The sequence below is a fragment of the Capsicum annuum genome, chromosome 2 (genome assembly GCF_002878395.1).
Source record: "Capsicum annuum cultivar UCD-10X-F1 chromosome 2, UCD10Xv1.1, whole genome shotgun sequence".
NCBI classification, from domain to species: domain Eukaryota; kingdom Viridiplantae; phylum Streptophyta; class Magnoliopsida; order Solanales; family Solanaceae; genus Capsicum; species Capsicum annuum.
In genome coordinates this window covers 56,075,861-56,082,855 of record NC_061112.1, presented here as the reverse complement: position 1 = coordinate 56,082,855, position 6,995 = coordinate 56,075,861, and the positions used below count along the sequence as shown (strand labels likewise).

General features: G+C 43.2%; 1 pseudogene; it reads left to right on the top strand.

The window, feature by feature from the left end:
* The first annotated feature begins 3,486 nt into the window (after nt 1-3,486).
* On the top strand, nt 3,487-6,649 carry LOC124896479 (annotated as a pseudogene).
* The last annotated feature ends 346 nt before the right edge of the window (nt 6,650-6,995 follow it).

Below are 6,995 nucleotides of genomic sequence, written 5' to 3'. Positions count from 1 at the left end.
TATGCATATGTTTGGGGTTGTTACTTATCTTTTTCATTCTAGGCGGTTTTCCTAATATCCCCCATGTTATTTTTATATTTTTTTAATTTTTTGATTGAATATCATTAAATTTTGATATTTTATATTGTTACGTTATACTTATACATATGCACTCAATTATTGGTTTAAGGTTACTTCATTCTACTATGCATGTTTTGGGGTTGTTACTTATCTATTGCATTTTGAGTGATTTTACTAATGCCCCCACGTTATTTTTATGTTCTTAAAAAAATTTTATTTAATATCCTTAAATTTTTATATTTTATATTGTTACGTCATAAGTACAAATATGTACTCATTATTGATTTAAGATTACTTCATGCGTTGGAAATATTTATCTAATGTTTTTATATTTTAAAAATATTTTTATATTTTTTTATTTATTTTTATTTATTTTTTAAATTTTCATAAATAATATTTGAAAAATATATTTTCATAATGCAAATTATCATTTACAAATTACGTGACTTTTTTGTGAGTGCATTGGCTCAGTCTTTCATCAAAATGTGCAGTTTTGGTCCGTACATGTCTAGTATGATTTTCTGGCAGAATCATGTCTACTCCTGTCACTTGAGTTTTTTTTAAGCATATATAATATGGGTAGAGGTGTTGAAGGCACTTCAAGGCGACTATCGCTTGTTGGTATAGGCGCTCACTGGGCATGTCGACATGCAGTGTGGGCACATGGCAGTATGCATGGCTAGTCTGTACGAGCCTCTGGTGCCCAAAAAACAATGTCAACCACAGTTCATTGTGCGCTCATGTCTACTATTAGTGGCATCGTCCACGATGAGGCTGTTGGCACTTGATTACGGATGAGGCGGTGCTGTTATGCGTGCGATAAGTTTTGGTTGCTGGTCTTGGAATAAGCTACAGGTGCTACACGCATGGGTCCAAGTTGAATCTGCATCGAGTGCTAGTGTCCAACATGGACAACACTCATGCAGTAGCTTTGACGTGTCTTCATCTCCTCTGCTCTCCCCAAGGGTGGGCTATCATGTCAAGCAGGACTTGATTTAGCCTTGCAACGTCCGCATGGGTAACAACACACGACATCTATTTCTGGGTGTTGGGTCTGGTCTGGGCATACATCGATAGACCATTTGGACGCATGGCGTGTAAGTTTTGTACGACATGTGCGATTAGTTTTGATCCCTATTGGAGCAATGACATCCTGACACGCCTGCCATCGTAGTTGTGGGGCAAGAACAATTTAGGCTTGCTTGAAGTCAGTTTCCTATTTTGCATACCTAATGCGCAGGAATTATCAAGTTTTATCTATCGGCTTTCACCTCTCGCATTCCATGCGCGGGGTGAACCGAAAGACCGCCCCTGTGTCCCATGCCTTCCTTGCTTCATCGTGCGATGTCATGGTCCATGAGTGGCGGTGGGATTCTTGAATGTGGTAGAAACAGTGGGCATGGGGTCTTTATCAGCTCCTATCTGTCCTATACGATGCTCCTTGCAAATGACGGTCGCGCTCGCCTTGAACCCGTCCGAGCCCTTTTGGGCAGGCCAAGATCATGCAATGTCGGCGTTGATAAGGAATGCTACCTAGTTGATCCTGCCAGTAGTCATATGCTTTTCTAAAAGATTAAGTTATTCATGTGTAAGTATGAACAAATTCAGACTGTGAAACTACAAATGGCTCATTAAATCAGTTATAGTTTGTTTGATGGTATCAACTACTCAGATAACTGTAGTAATTCTAGAGATAATATGTGCAACAAACCCTGACTTCAAAAAGGGATTCATTTATTAGATAAAAGGTTGATGCGGGCTTTGCCCGTTGCTGTGATAATTCATGATAACTTAATGGATCGCACGACCATTATGCCGATGATGCATCATTCAAACTTTTTCCCTATCAACTTTTAATGGTAAGATAGTGGCCTACCATGTTGGTAACAGGTGATGAAGAATTAGGGTTCGATTCCAAAGAGGGAGCCTAAAAATGGCTACCACATCCAAGGAAGGCATTAGGCATGCAAATTACCCAATCCTAACATGGGGAGGTAGTGACAATAAATAATAATACTACACTCAATGATTCTGGTAGTTGGAATAAGTACAATCTAAATCCCTTAACGAGGATCTATTAGAGTGAAAGTCTAGTGCCAGCAACTACGGTAATCTAGCTCCAATAGCGTATATTTAAGTTGTTACAGTTTAAAAGGCCGAAGTTAGACTTTGGGATAAGTCGGTTGATCCGTCTATAGTATGCACCAATCGTGTCATCCCTTCTGTCGGTGATGTGCTCCTGGCCTTAACTGGTTTGGTTGTGCCTACGGTGTCGTTACTTTGAAGATATTAGAGTGTTCAAAGCAAGCCTTCGCTCTATATACATTAGCAATGGGATAACATTATAGGATTTCGATTCTATTACATTGTCCTTCGAGATCAGAGTAATGATTAACAGACATGGTTAGCGGCATTTGTATTTCATAGTCAGAGGTGAAATTCTTGGATTTATGATAGACAAACAACTGGGAAAGCATTTTCCCAGGACTTTTTCATTAATCAAGAATGAGACCTTAGCCTGCTAACTAGCTATGCAGAGGTATCCCTTGGCGGCCAGCTTCTCAGAGGGACTACGACCTATTAGGCTGTAGAACTTTAAGGCAATAATAGGTTTGTGATGCCCTTAGATGTTCTAGGCTGAATGTGCGCTACACTGATGTATTCAACGAGTTTATAGCCTTGGCCGACTAGCTTGGGAAATCATTGAAATTTCATCGTGATAAGGATATATCATTGCAATTATTGGTCTTCAAAGAGGAATTCCTTGTAAGCGTACTCATCAACTCGCATTGACTATGTCCTGCCCTTTTCACACACTTCCCTTTTCTCCTACCGATTGAATGATATGGTGAAATATTTGGATCATGGTGACATGGGTGGTTCGCTGCCTGCAACATCATGAGAAGTCCACTGAACCTTATCATTTAGAGGAAGAAGAATTCATAACAAGATTTTTGTAGGTGAACCTACAGGATGATCATTGTCGAAACCTGCACAGCAGAATAACCCGTAAACGTGTTTAACAACTGGGGAATACTCGCGGGCAGAGTGCTTTGGCCCTCCCACATGAGTGTAAACAAAAATGAATCTCAGAAATGGATATCTCTACCCTCGCATTGATGAAGAACATAGCAAAATGCGGCACTTGGTGTGAATTGTGCAATCCCGTGAACCATCGAGTCTTTGAATGCAAGTTATGGCCGAAGCCATTAGGCCGAATGCACATCTACCTAGGATTAGGCCTATCGTTGTGGGATGGATACTAGCTTCCCGTATGCATCAAGTTCACGGCTGGACTAAATACGAATCCACGTCGACAGACGTCATTGGAAGTGGTGGTTCTAATTCAACTCACTTTGTTGTCACGGCTACAGCCAATCGTGCATCAGGACTCCAGGACCCTATCGTGCTTAGGCGCTCTGACCGCGACCCCATGTCAAGCAGGATTACTCACTGACTTTAAGCATATCAATAAGCGGAGAAAAAGAAACTTAAAAGGATTCTCTTAGTAACAGCACGCAAATCCGGAATAGTGTAGCCTTAGAATCAGGCGGCTCCATCATCCGAATTGTAGTTTGGAGAAGCGTCATCAACGATGGACCAGGCCTAAGTCACTTGGAAGAGGACGCCAGATAGGGTGAGATCTCCGTTGTGCCCGTACCCTATAGCACCACGAGGCATTGTCTACAAGTTGGATAGTTTGAGAATGCAGCCCAAATCGGGCGGTGAATTCCATCTAAGGATAAATACGGGTGAGATACCGATAGCGAAAAAGTACAGTGAGGGAAAAATGAAAAGGACTTTGAAAATAAAGTCAAAGAGTGCTTGAAATCATCGGGAGTTAAGTGGATTGGGGCCGGTGATATGCCCCAATATGATGTGGAATGGCAATGAGCCAATTTACTGATCGACTCAAGGCATGGACCAGTATGGATTGGGGGCGGCCCAAGCCTGGGCTATCATTACGCTTATGGAATGTCATCTCCTCAATTATGGCAGAGAGTGTGTGCCTCTACTATTCTTCGGCTGCTGTGCTTCAGACGTTAGCATGTTGGCTCCCCATTTGACCAGTCTTAAAACATGAACTAAGGAGTTTGACATGTGTGCGAGTCAATAGATGAGTTAACCCTTAAGGTGTAAGGAAGATGATTGGTGGGATCCCCCTAAGGGGTGCACTGCCAATCGACCTTGATCTTTTGAGAAGAGTTCAAGTGTGAGCATACCTGTCAGGACCCGAAGGATTATGAACTATGTCTGAGTGGGGCACAACCAGAGCAAACATTGGTAGAGGCCAACTTGGTTATAGGGGCGAAAGACTATCCAAATCATCTATTAGCTGGTTTGCTCCAAAGTTTCCGTCAAGATAGCTAGAGCTCGCGAGCGAGTTCTATTGGGTAAAGTCAATGATTAGAGGCCTCAGTGGCACAATGCCCTCTACCTATTCTCACACTTTAAATAGGTAGGACAGCGTGGATACTTTGTTGAGCTATGCTACCGAATCAAGAGCTCAAATTAGTCTATTTTAGTTAAGCAGAATAGGCGATGCGGGATGAACCAAAAGCTGGGTTACGGTGCCAAACTTTGTGGTAACCTAGATCCCACAAAGGGTTTTAGTCGATTAAGATAGCAAGATGGTGGTCAAGGAAGTCGAAATCCACTAAGGAGCATGTAACAGCTCACCTGTCGAATCAAATAGCCCCAAAAATAGATGGCGCTTAAGCGTATGACCTACACCTGGCCGTCGGGGCAAGTACCAGGCCCCGATGAGTAGAAAGGAACGGTGGTCACTGCAAAAACCTTGGGCTCGATCCCGAGCAGAGCGGCCATTGTTACAGTTCTTATTGGTAGTAGCAAATATTCAAATGAAAACTTTGAAGGCCGAAGAGGGGAAAGTTTCTATGTGAATGACACTTGCACATGGGTTAGTCGATCCTAAGGGTCAGGGGAATGTTAGGAAGTCTGGATACATCGGCGGGAGCCTCGGGAAGAGTTTGCCCACCCAGGAATTGGCTCAGCCGGCATGATGTCCAATGCGCTCCCGGTGGCCTTTGAAAATCCTAAGGACCGAATGTCATCCACGCTCGGTGGTACTCATAACTGCATCAAGTCTCCAAGGTGAAAAGCCTCTGGTCGGAATAAGGTAGGAAAGGTAGTCGGTAACTTCGGGAAACGGATTGGCTCTGAGGGATGGGCACAGGGGTCCCAGTAAAGAATCCGTCGATTGTCGGTGGACTGCTTGAGCTACTTCCGTGGTGAGAGCGGGTCATCGGGTGGACGATCTGGGAATGGATCTTTTGAGGGCCTTCTCCACGCGTCAGACAGCCAACTCAGAACTGGTATGGACAAGGGAAATCTAATTGTTTAATTAAAATAAAGCATTGCGATGGTCCCAATGGATGCTCACGCAATGTTATTTTTTCCCAGTGCCCTGAATGTAAAAGTGAAAAAATTCAACCAAGCGCAGGTAAACGGCGGGAGTAACTATGACTCTGTTAAGGTAGCCAAATGCCTCATCATTTAATTAGTGATGTGCATGAGTGGATTAACGAGATTCCCACTGTCTCTTTCTACTATCCGGCAAAACCATAGCCAAGGGAACGGGCTTGACAGAATCACGAGGGAAAGAAGACCCTATTGAGCTTGACTCTAGTCCAACTTTGTAAAATGACTTAAGAGGTGTAGTATAAGTGGGAGCCGAAAGACGAAAGTGAAATACCACTACTTTTAACGTTATTTTACTTATTCCACAAATCGAAAGCATGGCACTGCCCCTCTTTTTGGACCCAAGACTCGCTCTGCGGGCCGATCCAGGTGGAAGACATTGTCAGGTGTGGAGTATGGCTCGAGAGGCACATCCATTAAAAGATAACGCAGGTTTCCTAAGAGGAGCTCAATGAGAACAGAAATCTCATGTGGAACAGAAGGGTAAAAACTCATTTGGTTCTGATTTCCAGTACAAATATAAACTGGGAAAGTGTGGCCTAACGATCCTTTAGACTTTCAAAATTCAAAGACAGATATGCCAGAAAAGTTACCACAGGGACAAATGGTTTGTGGCAGCCAAGCGTTCATAGCGACGTTGCTTTTGATCCTTTGATGTCGGCTCTTCCTATCATTGTGAATCAGAAGTTACCAAGTGTTGGATTGTTCACCAACAAAAAAGGAACGTGAGCAGAGTTTAGACCATCGTGAGACATGTTAGTTTTACCCTACTAATGACAGTGTTACAATAGTAATTCAACTTAGTCCGAGAAGAATCGTTGATTCACACAATTGGTCTTTGTGCTTGGTTGAAAAGCCAGTGGCGTGAGGCTATCGTCTTCTAGATTATGATTGAATGCCTTTAAGTTAGAATCCGGGATAGAAGCAATGCATGTGCCCTCCATCCGCTTGCCGTCCAGCATCAGAGGACTCGGCCCCTCAGGGCACGTGTCGTTGGCTAAGCCATCGCGGCTAAAGGGTACAATTTCCATAAAGCATCAGGTAGAATCCTTTTCAGATGACTTAAATATGCGATGGGGTTTTGTAAGTGGAAGAGTGGCCTTGCTGCAACGATCCACTGAGATTCAGCCCTTTCCCTTTGTCGCTCCGGTTCATCCCTCCCCCTCCAATCCAATTATTTTTTTATCCATCTCCAAAGGAGGTTTGTGTATCCGTACTTGGAAAATCACACTAAGTGTTGTGAGTTCACCTCACCCTCGAGCATTCTATGGCATAGCCTCACCTGAGTTTGCCACTTATTTTTCAAGTGTCGCGTTCCTTTCATTCCAAACGGATAAGTATGATATCAAGTGTCCTTTCATGTATAACTACAACCTCGCAATTAGAGGTTATCCACGACGTGAAGTGTAGCTCAAGAACCCAGCGATGCATCTTGAGGCTAACAACGATGCGTGGAGGCATGTCACAATTAGAGGTTTAGGTGACCGTTAAGT